The sequence below is a fragment of the Wyeomyia smithii genome, chromosome 2, assembly GCF_029784165.1.
Source record: "Wyeomyia smithii strain HCP4-BCI-WySm-NY-G18 chromosome 2, ASM2978416v1, whole genome shotgun sequence".
In the NCBI taxonomy this organism is placed as follows: domain Eukaryota; kingdom Metazoa; phylum Arthropoda; class Insecta; order Diptera; family Culicidae; genus Wyeomyia; species Wyeomyia smithii.
The window spans coordinates 50,025,691-50,046,108 of record NC_073695.1 but is presented as its reverse complement, the minus strand read 5'-3'; the positions used below and the strand labels follow the sequence as shown (position 1 = coordinate 50,046,108).

The 20,418-nt window shown below is 35.4% G+C and overlaps 1 protein-coding gene across 2 annotated transcripts in view; it reads left to right on the top strand.

Moving 5' to 3' along the window:
• Window positions 1–2,222: 2,222 nt before the first annotated feature.
• Window positions 2,223–20,418, top strand: part of LOC129722046 (uncharacterized) — a 52,725-nt gene continuing 34,529 nt past the window's right edge. The window contains exon 1 of one of the 2 annotated variants that reach the window (XM_055675250.1): window positions 2,223–2,456. The gene's annotated coding sequence lies outside the window, so the exon portion shown is untranslated. Of the gene's footprint in view, window positions 2,457–5,756; window positions 6,268–20,418 lie in introns of those variants that run through there. The other variant, XM_055675253.1, reaches the window with a different exon arrangement.

Genomic DNA, 20,418 nt, shown 5'->3' with positions numbered 1-20,418 from the left:
AATAAACAAATACTATCTAATATGAGTATCTCTGGAACCAGAATGATGCAAGGAGCTAACAATTGACCTCAGGCACCATTTTGAATTGCTAAATGGCAACATATAGGCAACAGTCGGAAATGACCGAATAATACTCAATATGGATATTTCCGTAAACGTGATGATGCATAGAAACCAAACATTGACCCTGGACACTATTTTAAATCTGAAGACGACCACTTTTAGTTTCTGGAAAACAACCAAAAAAACCTCCCAATATGGGTATTTCCGGTGTCAGATTGATGCCAGAAAGTCTGCTGATAATGACAGAATACCACCCAATATGAATATATTCAGAATTAAGGCGATGTACAGAAGCCAAAAGACGAGGATGTTGTCATTTCGATAAAACCAATCATTTCAAACGATTTTTTATTTGACTTTGATCATATCCTATGGCCGATTCGTCGTGCATTTGCAGATTTCAAACAAACCGCAAGGAATCAATGAACTTGGAACGTTCAAATAGTACGATACCACATTCAAATTATGTTGAGGCCACATATATCGATCAACGCAGGTATAGTTTTAAATAGTCTTTGAATTTCTCTTCTTTCCATAACTTCTGAGCCACATATAAAATTGTTATGAAGTTTGTTATTTGTAAGTTTGAGAGATGACTCGTTCGTATGACACTAGTTAGGTTCAAATAAGTCATGTAATCTTTGAGATAATAGACTTTCGTTGTTTTATTAACAATTTAATACATAACGGTTGCTTAAGTTCGATTATAATCAAATGAAATGGGAACGTGTAGGGCAGCCAAACTTTGAAACCACGTGTTCAATCATAATTCATCAGTTAACCCTGAACTAGCTCGCTCATCTGATAATAATAATCAAATCGGTTGTGTAGTTTCTGAGATAATGAAGTTTCGTGATTTTCACAAGTCGGCACATTACAAATGAAGTTACAGTTCGATTACGGTAAAATTCAATAGGGTCTTCTGAGGCAGCTAAACCATTCATTTGACACTAATTTTGTGGAAATCGGGTCGGCCATCTCTGAGAAAAGTGAGTGAGCCCAAGTAGTCTTCGGAATATGTTCCTTTGCATAGCTGGATTTCACATTTTTAAACATAACAGGCAAAGTAATAGTCTGACTGCAAAACAAATCAATAGGGTCTTATGGGGCAATTAGACCTTCTATTTGACACTGATTTTATGAAAATCGGTACAGCCATCTCTGAGAAACATGAGTGAGATTAAACAGTCTTCAGAACACGTTTCTTTTCATAACTTTTGAACCACAAGTTCAATCTTTATGAAATTCAAAACTTAAAGGTTTTCTAGGTAGCCCGTTCTTTAATTTTGTTCAAATCGGTTGTGTAGTTTCTGAGATATTGATATTACATGATTTTCACATTTTTAAACATAACCTCTAAACTAAAAATCCGATTACAATAAAATTCAATAGGGTCACATAGGGCAACAAGACCTTTCATTTGCAATTGATTTCATGTAAATCGGTCCAGCCATCTCTGAGAAAAGTGAGTGAGAATAAAAATCTGCACATACACACACACACACACACACACACACACACACACACACACACACACACACATACATACAGAAAATGCTCAGCTCGTCGAGCTGAGTCGAGTGATATATGCCATTCGGCCCTTTGGAGCACTTTTATACTTTCGGTTTTGCAAGTGATTGCTATACCTTTCTAGGAGAAAGGCAAAACACTAACATGCCTCAAATAGATACACCCTAAGTACGCAGGATCTCTTCTAATCGTTTGCAACAGGTATCGGTCATGCGCATTGGTTAGTCACTCACAGATGCCGTACCTGTTTGAAAATTTCCTACAGTCCACGTGCTCCGCATCACAGTTATTCTGACAGTTGACTGCAACTGTTCACGGCATATCAACGCATCCAAAACCAGAACGAAACTCGTTCCACAAATAACGCGTCATTATTTACAGCCCCGTGACGGAACGTAAACAAAACCGATCCGGTTGTTTGTTGTGCTAGCCAACGAGTCCAAAACCACTGACTGGCGACTGGCGATAATTGCTTAAAAAGTCACTCACCCGTAAGAGTTCCAAAAACACACGGTTTACAGTAATGAATGGGTTGTTGTAACTCGTCATGATAGCTGCCATCGGACCGAACGAAGCACATCCCACGCTGCCATCCAAGCTGATCTCCGTGACCAGTTGTGACGGTTCTTCCATCGGTACTGGATGGAGACGCGTGGTGCTTACTGACGGTTCGCTCGTTGCGGTTTCGGTGTTTTTTTCGAGTGTTAAAGGATCACTTGCCTCGCGTGAACTGCAGTCATCTCAAGCGAAATTTAATGATGCGAGAAACATAAACTCTGCTCGAAAGGAGAACGCATTGACTGTATTGTAGTTCGTTCGCGAATGAAACCATTATACGTCGTTTCGCAGAATACCATGGATAAGTTGGGTTTTATGTTTATGAAAATAAATGTTTTATTGCTTCTCCTAGGTGCTAAGAAACTTCTGTAGGCAAACGGAATTTTAATGTCTTCGTTATTTTAAAATAACTAAGGCTGTGCATTTATTCCTAGCGCATTATCTTTGTGATTCGTTATGATGGTAAAATAAATACAATAAGCTGTGAATAAAAAAATAAGAATGGTCTACATACATATATTTAATACAGTGAGACAAAAACACAGGAAACAGACAAACGGAAAATCTGAAGTACAGAGAAACAAAAAGATAAGCAAACACACAGGCGAACGAAACAAAACGACAAACGAAGAGAAACATAGAAAGATAGATGAACAGAAAAAAATATAAGAAGCAGAAAGTCAGAAAGACAGACAAATAGAACATATAACGAGAAAAAGACAAAGAAATAGGAATATAACGGGAAAACAGACAGATGAAAAAAGAGAAAAACAGAAAATTGAATGGCAGATGGATAGAAAAACAGGAAAAACAAGGACAGAAAAAGGGAGCGACGGGGAAAATGAAGAGACAGAACACGATTATAGAAAACGAAATAAAACGAAGACAGATTAACAATAAGACGTAAGATAGAATAACAATATACAAATAAAAAAAAGACTCGAGGTTGAACAGGATCATTGAGTAAATGGCAGTGAAGCAAGAATAGAAACCAATTACTCAGAAATCCAGAAAGACAGAGAAACTAAAACAAGAATAAGAGAAAACAGTGGGTCGATTGAAAATTTGGAAAAAATACTGTGAGACGGAAACATTGAAACATAGAAGAGAAAATAACATAAGGACAGCAAACAAAGACATAAAAAGATGGAATGAAATGAAGGCATGAAAAGGTGAAGGACAGGAAGTCAGAAAGTTAAGAAAAAAACACAAAAGCTCAGAACCAGACTGTCAAAACAACAACAAGAATTTAGAACAGAAAACCGAAAAAGTAACAAGACTGAAATAGAAACAGACAGAGAAATAAAACAAAAAAAAAGATGGAAAACAGAAAGGCAGAAAATCAGACAAACAAAAATATATAAATATATGGAGAAATACATAGACATAAAGACACAAAGATACAAAGACATAGAGTCATAAGGACATAAGGGCATAAAGACATGAAAACATTAAGGCATAAAGATACAAAGACATAAAGACATAAAAACATAAAGACATAGAGACATAAAGACATAAAGACATAAAGACATAAAGACATAAAGACATAAAGACATAAAGACATAAAGACATAAAGACATAAAGACATAAAGACATAAAGACATAAAGACATAAAGACATAAAGACATAAAGACATAAAGACATAAAGACATAAAGACATAAAGACATAAAGACATAAAGACATAAAGACATAAAGACATAAAGACATAAAGACATAAAGACATAAAGACATAAAGAAATAAAGTCATAAAGACATAAAGACATAAAGACATAAAGACATAAAGACATGAAGACATAAAGGCATAATGACATAAAGACATAAAGACATAAAGACATAAAGACATAAAGACATGAAGACATAAAGACATAAAGACATAAAGACATAAAGACATAAAGACATAAAGACATAAAGACATAAAGACATAAAGACATAAAGACATAAAGACATAAAGACATAAAGACATAAAGACATAAAGACATAAAGACATAAAGACATAAAGACATAAAGACATAAAGACATAAAGACATAAAGACATAAACACATAAAGACATAAAGACATAAAGACATAAAGACATAAAGACATAAAGACATAGAGACATAAAGACATAAAGACATAAAGACATAAAGACATAAAGACACAAAGACATAAAGACATAAAGACATAAAGACATAAAGACATAAAGACATAAAGACATAAAGACATAAAGACATAAAGACATAAAGACATAAAGACATAAAGACATAAAGACATAAAGACATAAAGACATAAAGACATAAAGTCATAAAGACATAAAGACATAAAGACATAAAGACATAAAGACCTAAAGACATAAAGACATAAAGACATAAAGACATAAAGACATAAAGACAAAGACATAAAGACATAAAGACATAAAGACATAAAGACAAAGACATAAAGACATAAAGACATAAAGACATAAAGACATAAAGACATAAAGACATAAAGACATAAAGACATAAAGACATAAAGACATAAAGACATATAGACATAAATTATAAAACATAAACACATAAACACATAAACACATAAACACATAAAAACGTAAAGACATAAATACTGATAGACATAAATACAAATGGGGCCATCCACATTCGACGTGGACAGATTTTTGACGATTCGATTCTAAAAATTTTGTATGGACCTTGTACATTACACAGATCCCCCTCCCCCCCATATGACATAAAGACATAAATATAGATAGGCAGTAATACTGAAAGTCAGTAATACAGAAAAACAAATAAACTGGAATCTAAGTAGTCAGAAAATCGTATGGATTGATAGTCAGAACAAAAAAAAACCCTAAATACAAAAAAAAGGAAAATTAGAAAGATAGAGGAAAAGACGGTAAGACTGAAAGACAAAAATACAAAAAAAAACAGGAAGAAAGAAAGAACTAAATATCAAAGCAAGCATGCTATAATTGATCACATCACTCCTATGACTGCAATTGTAAAGCAAACCTAGCCATCCAACTGCTCGGCGGAAGTGATGATTTGCAATGATCCCATCAAGTTAACTTAACTGGCTATGGAGCAATGTAAAATAATTGCATCCGGGATATCAATCACAATCTCGAACATTCAGTACGAGTCAGGCACTGACCTGTCGTTGTCGTCCTCGTCGTCGCTTTCGATCCTGCTGGATTACAACGAACTAACTGAACGATTTATACTCAACCACGATTTATATTTAACCACTAGTATAAGTTGGAAGGATGCCGGAAAGCTGAATCAATGGTAGTGAAATCAATCGTTCTTTTCTGCTGCATCAGCAAGCAATGACTAATACCATTCATCGCTATCTTCGAGTGTCTGACTGTTCCGTGCGGTTCTGCTTGTTGATTGAGTAGAAAGTTACTTTTTTATCCAGAGTTAGGGTAGTTTTTGGTTTTCGGTCAAATACTATTATAGCACTCGCGTTGTCTGGAAACAACCTGATTTATGCACTTCAAGATTGATTCAAATCAGTAGTTGAGTAATAATAACTGCATCAGTTATACGTTGACTTACTGCATCAGTTATTCGTTCATTACTGCAAGCTGTAGAGATGGGATTTACAAACTAATTTAGTACTTCGTGTAGCATGTCAATTTTGTATAACAGAATCGATCCCCGGCATATTCAATTACACTATCCTCAAAACAGCCTGTTGCATAAGCCTTCTCTATCTTGAAGCTGCTCAAATAACAGCTTGGCAGTCGATCCGATTGAGGCCAGTGCAGCCGGAGTTCAGCCCGACAAAGGAAGTGCATATCTAGCCCGTCTCCTAACAAACGTCCTTCCGACACAGAAACGAGACGACAGTAAAGTTTCCCACAAAGGACACATTGTTCAAACTTATGCGGAATATGGAAATGCATCGCCATCATCACCGTCACCGCCGCGCATCCATCCCCGCGCTAATCAAACAATAGCAATTCTGCTCCGGTTGCAGTATACTGCAATGTGTGCAACCACCAACAGAAACTATCTCCGTCCGGAAAAGTGATCTGTGCAGTCGATGCGAACGCTTCTCGCTGAATGCTCTGTCGGAACTTTACGTGATTGCGCCAAAGGCTAGTTTTAATCGACACAGTTTCCATTTGGGTGATAAGGTTCGTAGTTTGAGTGCTTCAATTTAATCAATTTCCTAACCGTCGACACGATGGACGGTAATAACAGTGTTCGGTTAGCTTGGTTTTGTTTTGCAGTAAATGAAAGTGCCTGGCTTATGAGACTTTAATTCAGGAGAATCAGTTTGCTAATTTACATGTTGCCATTGTAAATTACTGACAGACGATGGTTGTCGCCAGAAACAGCGGGAGTTCTCCTTTTTCTGGAACTATAATGTTGCACATGTGAAGATGTGAACATAATGTTAGTCGCTATAGACATTCACGAAAGAAATCGTCTTGGTGGGGGACAAAAAAAATCGACGGGTGATCACGTTCGAAGCTACCAGCAAACAAATTAAATTCATAATATAAACAGTCAGCATTAGTGAGTCTATATACTATCTGTCTGTTTAGTCCCCCCGACCGAGCGGTGATTACCATGTGCTGCGAATTTCACGTCACCGTTATTTTCAGTAAACAGCATCGTCACCGTTCACCTCGTTCGTGAAATGGTAATGTTTTTTTTTTGTGAGTTAACCGTGAATTAAAATAATACTGTTAAGTCTGCTCTGCTGTGTAGGATAACAATAACACTCTAATTATCGGTTTGTTTAGCTCTGAAAATTTAGCCGAGAGCAGAAGCCAAACTAAAAAATACTAAGGTGATAATGTTCATTTGGTAAGGTTATTATTTTTCTATCGTTTGAATTTTTCAACAAATAGGGAAAAAGATTCGAGATTAAACCTATAAACGTTCTATAGATCAGAAAAGGATAATCATGAAAATAATTCAATAACTTAGTCGAAAATCTGCGATAAACATTGTCAGGAAACTTGAAAGACAAGTATGGAAGATAATTATAACTGTTTTTCATCAACCTTCAAAATGTTTAAAAGGTTGCATGAAGAGAAACGAGAAAGTCTCGCAGATTTAACTTCAAATCACTGAAAACCACTCATAAGAACCGTAAAATTTGACACCAAGTTTTGAAATCATTCGGAGTAGGCACTCTATTTTTACTGCTATCATATCTTCTATTCGTACTTCACGGCACTTCCTTGCTAAGACTATTTACCGTTCGGATAGGAGACTGAGTTTCAGGTTCGTTCAAATATCGTCTCAATCAATCAATTTTCCAATTCAAACTACTGGAGGTGAAATATAAATTTTCCAACTTCTGGAAGTGAAATTTCTATTGATCAGTGCTTAATTTATAGCATCATATTTCATCCTAAACAGCTATCAACGCTTGCTTGTAGCCAGATCAAAATAATTAACATTCATTACGAATGAGTGGCAAAGCGCGACGCAAAATGACACAAGCTGATTCAGTAAAATGAAGAATTCGAATAATGATAGCTGGATTCAATTCTGCAGCACTGCCAAAGGAACGAGAGATTTGCTACGAAATACAAGCGTATTTCGAGAATTAAATATGGGTCTTCCAAAACGCCCCTCCTAGGCCTAGAATTTTCCTAGAATAACAGGAAAATGTTTCTGATAGTTAAAAAGAGAAATAAACACTTTTAAATGCCAAGTTCAATGATGAAAAGATGAGCGTTACTTCAAATCAAAGTCACAAGTGAATCAGAATCTAAAAAACTAAAAATTTTGAAGCTATAACGATGCAAAAAACGATGCAAAATCTGATAATGAACCAATCTTAATTTCGGTGAAACACGCTTCTCACATCAGGAAAGGGAACACAAAAAATTAATTGTAAATTCAATTTTCAACACTGAAATTGGTTCCGAAAACTCAAAACGCAAACTAAGAAGCTTGAGTTCCTCCGTGATGGATCTCAGTTAGTGAAGTTCCAAAAAAAACATCGTAGGTTGGCTAATTTGGGATTAATTTACCATCTTCAGTGTACAGCGTCCACCTCGTATAGAGCGATTGATAACGGTGCTGGGTACGTCCTTTCGGAAGGAAGTGTTACAATCGGTGTTGCCGGAGACCGATTTCACCTCAGCCTACCTACAACTTTTTTATGAATCAATATATCTAAATAATGACGAGAGATAGAGAAAACTAGTCAATGGATAACTTTTAGAAAATTATCTGAACTTTCGTTTTAAAATATGAGGAAAAAAAATTTAAATCCTACACTGAAAAAAAAATAATTAAAAACAAAAAGTGATTGAAAAGTTTTGATTATCCCAGATTTCTTCCGAATGACGATTTTCAGATACAAAATTTAGCTGTCTAAAACTCTTCAGAACATACCACAGTGGGCACTCTTGAGAAGAAAAAGTTTTTCTAATAACAACTTTTTCGTTTACTAACTACTTTAACTATGCTATTTAAGTATGCTTTTTACAGTTTTTTGTTGTTGTTGGGTACAACAACAACAAAAAACTGTAAAAAGCATACTTAAACAGTTCATATCTCGATGGTTCCTTCACGGATTTTCGATCATTGGGTACTGTTACCATAGCACAAAGTAAATTCGTATTTTATAAATACTTCCTGCGGTAGGAAACAATGAAGATTATTGTGAAATTCCTGGCAACGAATCAAATTGGTGATAATTAATTCATACCTAATTTTAATAGAATGTGGCACCTTTAGTAGGTTTTGGTATATACTTTTACATATACATAGTATATATACATATACTTTTCTTTAACAATTTTGGACTTTGCCCTATTTATGTTCCAGTAACGAAATACAAATAAGTAAGTCACGTTTAGGTACATTAAATGTTTGCACAAATACATGCTCTGGATCAATATTGGTTGATTCTATGCTAATAGTATAATTGAACTTACACCGAATTCAAACTATGCCAAGTTGAAACGAATAAGAGCTATTAGAGAAATCTTGAAAGCAGAATCGACGTATAGAGAGTGCCTTATCTTTTAATCAATGACTGTATAATTAACGCATCTTACAGGTACCAATGAACTCGGAATGAAACCTGTTTCATCAAAATTGATTTATTTCACATGAAGTTCTGGCCATTTAAAAATTGACATAATTTTGCCTATCTTAATCATTGTCTACCCCCTGTATTTACCGGCGCACACTATTTTCGAAGCTGAACAAACGTGATCGAAATTATTTTGAAAAAAAAAAAAAGAATTGATTCCAGACCCGCATTGTCTTCAGGTAAGTTGTTTCATGGAGAATTCTCCATATTATCGAAGTAGCAATTTTTTCACGTATTTCTTTGGTCATCGTCAATAACTAAAATAATGCACTAATCTACACTAATTACTTTATACTCAAAAAAATTGATTTTGGAGCCGTGTTGTCTTCAGTAAAGTTGTTTTATAAATTATTCTCCGTTTTACAGAAGTTATAGTTTTGCGATTAATCTACTCAAAAGTGAGAAGCAAATTTTATGTTTCTCATTTTTGTACATAAAAATTTACTTTGATGAGTGATGTTGTAGTACATTTTATTAGAAACAACTTTGTCGAAGACACCATACTTCTATCACTTTTATCTGTCATTTTGTATGAACTATTGTGGATTTTTTTAGAATGCCTTTAGAATATTTTTTTCCAATATATATTTTTATTGTAATTTTCTAAAAAAATTCAATGTTCTACGATGTTGTTAACTATAATAAAACACACAAGTTCACCTAGGAAAATTTATTTTTATCTCTTATATTTATTTAGTGATTGCAAATTTTTATTGAAATAATGCACTGCTTTATAGAGATGGTCGGGTTTCGATATCAGAAACCGGGTTCTGGTTTGGTAAAAAAAAAATTCGGATTTGAGTCGGGCTCGGGTTTGAGAACCCGAAGCCCGACTATATCAAATAAGCATAATTAGAAAATAATGATGTCTAATATCATTCAACTGTAAAAATCACAAACATTTTAATACCATTCAAAGTTCAAAGCTTTAAAGCAGACTCAAATTGGTATAAAAAACTCGGGTCGGGTTCGGGTTTCACGAAAATAAAATTTTCGGGTTCGGGTTTGATCGAAAATAAACCTTTGAGTTCGGGCTTAAGTCGGAAAAAATCGGATTCGGGTCGGATACAAAAACATTAAACCCGATCATCCTCTACTCTGCCGCGCATAGCTATCAGACCCATTTGCATTTTCAGCAAGCCGAGAAAAACGTGTTTTTATACCATTGCTTCTTATGAGATGGGACAATATGTTTGGATGTTTTTCCGAAGTTTTTCAGAACAAAGTTGTTGAGTTCATCTATTGTTACGAGACTATGCTTAGCTAGTGACAATCAATAAAAAACTCGACAAAAGTTCATTAAAATAGGCAAATAGAAATATGGTGTCTTCAACATTTTTTTTTCTTATAGAATGTGCTACAACTTTCCGAACAAAGTGAATTTTTATATGCAAAAATGAAAGAAAGAAAGATTCTTTTTTCACTGTTAAGTAGATTAATCACAAATTTGCAACTTTTATAAAATGGAAACTAATCAATGGGCCAACATTACTGAAGGCACTATGGCTCTAAAATCAATTTTTCAGGTCGAAAAAATGTCGATCACGTTTCTGCAGCTTTGGAAACAGTGTGCGGCGTTCAGAGTCTCCAGTTTAAACTAATAAAGATGAATTTCATGAACACCCATCATTTGAAAATAACAATGAATTCAGTTAGAACCGGAAAACAAGTAAAGGGCCTCCGATTCAATTCAAAATGATCGAAAAATGTTCCTAAAATCACAAAAAATAAAAAATAATAAGCGAAGTTTAAAACGTTGCGTATGAGACACGACCGCAAGTTAACGTAGAATAACGTCTTACATTAATGTACTTATTTCAATAGGTAGCGAATACACCCAGTTTAAGGATCTGAAGTGGTTCTAGTAGTAATCCTCTTAAAACAAACAACAAACAATATCGCACGCTAGCCTGGGAGGCTAATAGCGGTCTCGACCAACCAGATTAGTTGAGAGAATTCGTTATCGATATTGTTTTTATTTTCGGTCAGGAATCGAACACGATATCACAACTGTGTGGGCGAGCTAGCCGACCGACATCGCTAACCACAGAACCACAGGGACCACAACTCCTATCTTTTTTAAAAGAATTAGTAACTCTAACGAGAAGCGTTGTTTGATTGGTTTTACGTTATTCGAAAATAATATTGAAGGTTGCTGGAACACAGTTGTACCCTAAAGGGCGCACGATTAACGTTCGCGTTAGAGTAAGTGGGAGCTTTTGACGCGTTTTTGAAATGGCTTGGGGCACCAGTGTACCGACCAGTGTAATTAACTAAATAACTTCGCTGCGAACATTTCAGCTCCAAAATCATATTTCTGGGTCAACATAATTTCGATCTCGTTTTTGCAGCTTTGGAAACAGTCGATTTTTCAGAAATACCCATATATGCATATATGGTTCTTATTTTCAGCTCTGACTGGTCGGAATCTACGTTCAAAATAATGTTCTATATTTTTCAAGACAATGTTTAATAAACAATTCATCTATAATGACATACTGAAACTTCCTACATTTGTTGAACTAATATTATTGAACTAATATTCAAATCGACTACTTCAAGAATCCGTTGGGAATTGACTGAGTTATAAGCATCTGAACTTGGAAACTTTTCGTACTGCTCTCGGTGTAAAGATTTTCATTCTGCACCCTTCTTTCAGATTATTGCCAAAAGACGTAATTCTACGTCAAAAATTTATAACAAATTTCAAAACACGAAAACTTTGTAAAAGGCTACTAACTTTAAAAAAAGCTGCTGGATGTAACAGAAAGTGAACAAAGACAGCTGTTTCGGACAATAGAACCCATTTCGCTAAAAATGTCTCAGGAAAAGAATTCCAAAACTAGCTCAAAACGATAAGCAAATAGTTTCAAATTTTTAATGATATCACCGAAAACACATATTTAAGACCAATGACGTATTTAAATGCCTTCCTGTTGGTCTCGAGGTACAATGCTGGCCTAACAAGCCAGTCGTCGTAGGTTCGAGTCTCGGTTCGGGAGAGACTGTTAGTAATCGTAGCGCTAGCCCCTCAATTGTCCTGTAAACTTAACGGTTGGCTGCGAAGTCTGTGTATAGTAAACAGAAGGTCAAGTTTCGAATCAGAATGTCGCACACCAAGGCTTTGCTTTGACAAATTTGAAAATTATCTCAAATTCATCTTAGATCCGGATCAGAAAAAAATGAAAAGAAATCTCTTGTTTTCTTTGCAACGTAAGTAATAAGAAAGTATCAGCTATTTGTTTGGCCAATCACTACTAGTGTAGCGACCTTTCAACACTATTGGAGATGTGTGATAGCAATTATTGAGATTTGTTTACTTCTGCAATTATAAATAATCATTGGGGTTTTAATTTCTGGTTGGAACCAGCTTCAGTGTTTTTCAGGATACACTTGGATTGTCAATAATATAGCTGTACTTTTTTTATCCTACTTTTGAGTTACCAATGATCGTGATTCGAACTAGCAAGCTTCCTCACTCCACCACTAAAGTTGCATTTTTTATATTTCAGCCGAAGCAGTCCAAATAATTTTGACGAAGAATTTATTTCTATCAAAACTGTTGTTAAATTAGTATGCTGTTAGGTATTAGGCTGTTCAGTATTTCGTGGAGTCATTGATAGAATATCGTATATTTGGAGGAGTAAAAAAACTTTTGCGCAAATTAATCAGTAGTTCAAACTAGGATCATAAATGATTCGAACCACAACCAGCATGGTTCGAACCAGGATCATTATTTCTCTTTCATTTGATTTCCAAGAGTAAATCATTCGAACATTGAAGTACAGTTTTTAATACCACAATTTAATCGTTATTAGTGTATTTTCTTTAAAGAGTCTTTAAAGAGATTTCCAGCGAGTCTTCAAAGAGATTTCGAGCAGTTTTCTATTCTTCATTTAAAAATCTAAAGATAATGATAAACATTTTTTCAAAAGCACGTTTTGCTCAGAAAACGCAGCTTTTTCAAATGATATATAAAAACTGGGTTAGGACCCAATTTCAATTTTTCTTCTCGGCTTGCGTTGAGGTGAAGAATAATGCAGACTGTGACTGCATGAAAATGCAGTTTCGTGCACAATTTAATTACAATTTCTCGTGTATTTCAGGAAAGCATAAGCCAGTTGCTGACAGCTATGGGTGTTTCTTTTTTTTTCTTTTTGACCAGCATCGCATCGGTAAAAAGTCTGTTTCATTTAACGCGCATTTGATAGATATATTCGCTGATTTCCTGGTAGCGACTGGCGGCGGTGCTGAATTATTTGGTCCAAATTAACTTTCACTAGAAGACGCGGCACGATTTCACAGTAAACCCGTTTGCACAGAGCACGGCCGTTTAAGCAGCCCCAGATCCAGTCACTCTGGTGACGGATGAGTGAGAAAAAATAGGGAGTAGCTTTTACTGAGCGTTTTGCCCACGTCTGCTGATAAATACGCTTGACAGGGAAAATGTGCGAGGAAAATCCCGCTCGCTGAATCGACGTCCGCCGGTATTGTAGTGTGGAAACCACATGTTTGATCTCTATTTTTAAGCCGGGCGGTGTGCGGCGCGCTGTGTTTGACTATTTGCATCGCGAAGATGCTGTTTTGCTTGCATACGGCGGCAGTTAGGGCTACAAACCATAATTTGTACAACCATAATTCGCGGCAGAGTTTCTTTTTGCATTCGTTCACTTATCTCTGCGTGGTTGTTTGTTTGTTTGGCGTAGGAATGCACATCGTGCGAATATATATATATATATATATATATATATATATATATATATATATATACAAAAATATATATATACAGAAAATATATATATACAGAGCCGGATTTACGATTGTGGGGGCCCGGGGCCCATTTTTTAGTGGGGGCCCCAAAATAAAACAAACCCGTTTTTTCATCGTACGAGTTAAAAACATTTATTTGTTATTGAAAAGTTACCAAAAATTTGATAGAATTTTTTTACGAGTTTTTTTTTTGCAGAGAACTTATTGATTGAATAATCAACATTCTGCTCCTTCAGAATATTGTACTCTCAACTTAACAATGCTAAGTTTGACAGCCTTTCACTCTTCATAGTCGTACGCAACCTATTTTCAATCAGTTTCATCTTCGAAAAAGACCTTTCTCCAGTTGCGTTCGAGATCATTAGGCACAAATAAATCCCTAAATAAAATGATTTTTGCAAGGCACTAACGAGTTTTTGATTTTTTTCTTCATGTAATCATCTTTTTCGAGCTCCACTTTGATATACGCGGGGTTTTGTGGTGACAGCTCATTTTGAATAAATGTAATAATAAATTCGGTTCTTGCTCACTGTTTATAGACAGATCTAACTGTTGAATGATTTGGACCAGAGGTGCCAGATGTTTTCGAAAGATGTCTGCAACTGCTCGAAATCCGGAAATTTTTTCTTGATATCTGAAAAAAACCTACCGCAATTTGAAAAAAAAAATGCGATCCGCAGGCAAAAATTTGCACACAAGTAGAGTAAGACTGCGCAAATATAAGGCTACGCTGGCAATAATCTACAGAAACTAGGAAAAAACTACACACATCTGCAGGTCGATAAAATCTGCACACGGACTCTGAAAATCTGCATTTTACAACGCAAATCTGGTATCCCTGATTCGGACAAGTAAACTTATTTTCGGAATCAACAGCAATGCATTAAAAAAACTTGTGGATTATGTATTTTCTTTCCTGCTTGGTCTCCCATGCGCGCTGGTTCGATTCAAATGGTGTGTTAATGTGTGTCTTTCCAAGAGAATCGAAGGATCTTATGGATGTAGTTGTGATATTGGCGCTCGCGAAAAAATAACACTGAAGAAAAGTTTCAAATTGAAATGGTCTGTTCAAATTTTTGATTGAATCTCCTTTTTAGATAGAGAAAAGTACTTTTCTCGTTTTGTGGGGGCCCTGAAAATGTGGGGGCCCGGGCCCCCTGGGCCCCCCCTTAAATCCGGCTCTGTATATATATGTATATATATATATATATATATATATATATATATATATATATATATATATATATATGTATATATATATATATATATATATATATATATATATATATATATATATATATATATATATATATATATATATATATATATATATATATATATATATATATATATATATATATATATATATATATATATATATATATATATATATATGCTATTGTGCTGAGAGACCGCACAGGTAATTCGAATATAATAAAGAGCTTCTTGGAATGTGAAAATAAAAGCTTATGATCGGGTTTACCGATTACATAATTTTAAATTTTTCAATGCGTTATTATATTATTAACACTCTCTGAATGTTTATAATTCATACTGTCTAACCAGCCAGCAAACATTTCGTAAGTGTAGATACTTGACGATGCAATTGGCACGCAAACGCTTAGCCAGAGTAATTCACGCTAACGTTCGCCTTAATGTGTGGAAAAACGTTCATTAATGACGACGATGATGACTATTAAGACTGTCTAATTGCCTGTCTGTCAAGCATCTTCTCTCGGATAGAATCGAATCGGTAAAGTGTGAAGGTTCCTTCCGTTCCACCTTTTCATTAGTCATTCGCTGTCAGCATACTCATGGGGAAGCCAAAAACGCAGACCAGTCAGGGAGTGAAAAGAAACATTAAACCGAGAACACCCCCCGACGCCGCCACCACAGATTATGCTGATCAACTCTGGAGATGTTAGATTCCAGATGACCGACGCAAAATCATCCGGCAGCGGATTGAACCCACGGGGCAGACTCTGCTCTAGGATGATATTAATGTGTCATGCTAATGATGTCACGCTTAAGCACATGTCTGATTTTGAGGGAGCACTTGGCGTTTGCTGAAATTTGGCGTCATTAATTACTCTTATGTGGTGAATTTGACACCGCAGCGGCGGTTATACTTCATCAGATTATATTGAAATTAAATTGTCATTTTTACTGCTGCGGTGAAATGGTACTAGTTGTGTTCAGTTCAAAAGGTTCGAAAATGATCCATGATCAAACAGTCGGTGTAGTTTGGTCAGGGGTCTCACACCTTGCTTGGCTCCAGATGTTGACATTTTTTAGATCTTCAGGATTGTATGTCAGAAATTCTATGCAAAACATTTTTATCCTAGTTTATTTTGCTTCATGCTCAAAATCGCTGTTGCTGTTCTTTATCCGAAAAAGAATTTTAGACTTGTACTTTTTTTTTGTTTGGCCCTGAGGGCAGGGGTTCCTAGGGTTTTTGCTTGGCGGAGCACCTGCATTTTTTAATAAATAAGTAAATGGATGCTATAATTCAGGTTAGTTGGCAAATTTTGATAAGTGTAAATGAAGGCCACGCTGCGACCTCGAACTCACCAGAGTGCTAATTGGAATACGAGTAACCTTAGTGAAGCTCGGGTTCCAACCCCAGTGAGAATCTTGTTCGTATGCTAACTGAGAAGGGTTTCCGTAATCATCTGTTTTCCCATGTTGGGCGGCGTATAACTGCGTCTTTTTCGGAGCGGAGGACTGAACTATGGAATGCGGTGTGGTGAGAATGACCTAAGGTTGGTGAATTTTATCGCAGCCAGAAGAAAATAATCTCTAGCACATATTTTGCACGAAAACATATTCGAAAACACACATTGTAATACCTTATTGGGAAAGCCTGCTCTCAGATCGACCATATTCTGGTTGACGGATTGCAGAACGGATGGCATTTCTCAGGCGTTATCGATGTGTGGTCCCTCCGAGGCCCAAACGTCGACTCAAACTCATCCAGCTGACGAACGTATACAAGTTGAGTTCTTCGAGAAAGATACGGCTGAATTACCAGCGGTTGTCAGCTGACGGAGTTGCTGATCAGTGCACTCGAAAGGTTTACCAACGGTTTGATGAACCGGCTTAGATGACATCCAGAAAACATGGAAAGAGCTAAAAAACCGCAGCTTAACTACTCAAAGTCGGAAGTGAGCTGGTTTTGCCCTGCCGCAAACAAAGACTTTCACAATAGTTTCTTCCATTGATTCAAAAATCAGGGTGCTCCGCCAAATATTTTAAAATAGTGTTCCGCCGAGTCACGGACGTGAATGACTGACAGAATCTGTTTTTTTACGGCACTTGAAAATGTTTCGCGAAGCTCCGTGAAGCACGATGATTCCAAAATCCGGCTAAACCTACCACTATCTGAAATTAAGTGGTTCAAAAAATCGAGCAAAATTTTCATTTTTCATAAATTTGTTGCTTTTGAACCGTTCGGCCGATATCAAATATTGTGCGGCCAAATTCAAGGAAAAATAGCGAACTATATTTTGAATAGCAATAAGTATGTCGAAAAAAAATTATACAAACGGCATTTTGCCGATTTAGAAGGGAGACCTAGAAGACCGTATCATTTTACATGTTTTATTGATACCTCAGCTCATTTTATTTAATATCAAATACCTATTTGAGGAAAGTATTCTTCTTATTTTGGAGATTTTTCCAATTTTCAGTTCCATCAAGCATTGCAGTAACTAAGCGCCTACATTGAGGATTTGTAGTAGCCTTTTTCAATGGAGGCGCTTGGCTTTTTTTGGCATACATAGTTGTTGTTAATTAAAACACAGCATTTTTTCTTAAAAGACCCTCTAATTGCCTCCAATTTGACGCCAAATAGATATCGGAAACGGTCTGAAAGTAACAAATTTGTAAAAATTGTGTTGTTCTGCTTCGCTGGCAAATAGCGTTCCATTTTCAACAAGTCATTTAGCAACGGAAAATCCCCGCGATTTGGAGACAATCTTTCAAAATCGTCAAAATGTCAGTAATATTCGGGGAATAACTAGTCTCTGAGGTGGTTCTGAATTGTTCGAGATTATTGTTAGTAACGTCATTATCCAATCAACTAAAAATTACATTTCTACTGCGCAGCACCTTTTCATGCCGAACCACTAACTTTGTACTAGCCTCTTTGAATTTACATTGACGTGCATTTCACATATCGAACAAGCAATGCTGATAATAAACACATTGGCGTGGTCAAAATCAAAATCGAAGGAGGGGTATTTCGAGGAAATCGCAAATTAAGTTTTAAATTGAGAAAAATACAATGTTGGCAAAACTGCAGAAAAAAGAACCACGTAGTTCGATTCAACATCTAAAACCCATTAAAATGATATGCCAATATCACCTGTAGCTCTTCAGGGTCCCGAGATATCCGCAAATTAAAAAAGATGTTCTGCTAAATTCGCAAAAAGTAGAGGCAGTCCCATTGGTCGAGGGGTCCACCAATCGCTACAACACTTTGTATTTATGAGTTCCGACCCAAAACACATCGACTCACAAATTTTGGTCGAAATCCGAGATGGTCGATGCATTTCCTCGGACACTTGACATGGAATGACCCAAATTCATTTACATGGAATGGTTCATTTGACTCATAGTTTTCAACAGTTTTTGTAGACCTCTTTGAAAATTTTCCATAAAAACCTAACTAAAAACCTAACATTAAAATAATCAACGAATTTCCAAAACATTGAACATTTTTTTTTAAAGCTGAGCAGTTTCTCGAAAAATAATTTAGAGATTTAAATCGATCATTTTTGGTCCGGCTGAAACTTTGTCAGATGTTCCTATAGGCTGAAGATGTCATTTTGTGCCATTAGTGTTTTAATCACGACTAATATTACGAAGGAATTTTGAAATGGTAAAAATGGTATTGATGATTACAAACTGTAACGGTATTGATGATCATAATTATTTTTAGATACAGAACAGTGGCGTTATGGTTCTGGAATTCAGAACCCTGATGTGGTTATTAATGATATTAATGAGCCAGAACGGTTTTTTATCTTCGGTAAAGTTGTAGATTTTGATTTTGTCTTTTCAAAAAAAATGTACACTGATGAGGGAGTAAGAAAAAAAAATGTTGGAAAGCTTTAAATATTTTATTTTCTATTTTTCCAAGTTAAAACAATAACACAGGGGCTCTACAGCTCAAACTAAAAAAGAATAAAGATTATAGCTTTTTAACCATTCCTGTGAATTTCGGTGCCCCCAGCCGCCAAAATTTTTTCATAGACCTCAATGAGTATTTTCGTAAACATACCGTTGAAGCGACGAACTCGGCGACGACATTTTGACGTAAGTTGGCGCGTTTTGACAATTGCTGAGGACACCAAAATTCACAGGCATGGGTAAAAAACTATAATTTTTCTAGGGCAACAATATTGATCTTTAGTGCAGCATTTTTCTCGCCTTTGTTGACCAATGTATTTATGTCCTCCAAAGAAAAATACACTGTGAAAAAATATTCAAAAAAAATTCGTTTTTGAAATTTTTTACTTATCATTTCTTTATTTCTTCAAGTTCAAACAATTAAGAATGTTTATTAAACATTGTGCAGTTTTTTTTTTTTTTTGTAGAAAGAAATCAGAAATTATAAAAGTGGGTCTTTTTCAATATTTAATTTATAATAATATTTTGGGGATTTTTCTGATTTTTTTGTCTTACGGTGTATATTTTTTCAAAAATGACAAAATTACTGTTTCAACCTTGTTGGAGACCTCATACCAATCATACAAATCGTTCTGATGTTAGATTTTTCCTTTTTTAGAAACTTTTAAAAAAGTTTCTCATTTCTCTATAACCGGTTTAACTAATCTTTTCTAGTTTTTAGTAAAATAATAGAAAGGTTTTAAAAATATGTGTCTTAGAAACTTATTTAATAATTTAATAATTTATTTTATATTTTTTTAGGATTTTTTATTTCAAATGTTCTTCACGGTGCACATTTTTTTCGAAAAGACAAAATTGTTATCTACAACTTTTTCGAAGACTGATCAAACAAAAAGTTCAGAAGTTTATTTGGTTTCAAATCTTGGTCCTAATACACGTTAGTGCTAAAAATCAGCTTTCACAGAGATATTTAGAAAGAAATTTTAATTACCTGTCAAATTTATCGAAAGGTTCGCGGCCCCCTAAGATGAGCCTCGCGGTCTCCTTGTCGGCCGTGGATCCCGGTTGGGAACCACTGCTCTAGAGAACTCGCGAACGGACTGCTTAAATTATATTGTTTCCCCTTTGCTTTTACTTAAAATACGTCTGTTTTTTTTATCTCGATTAACAAAAAAAAAATCTCACCGTTGTCACCACGATATAGAGCAAATCCCACCGCTGTCACCATGATATAATGCAATCCCGCATTGCCCTACCACGACTTGTGGTAAAGCTAATTCCATAAAATCTTCCTAAATCCACTTGACAGAAAGCT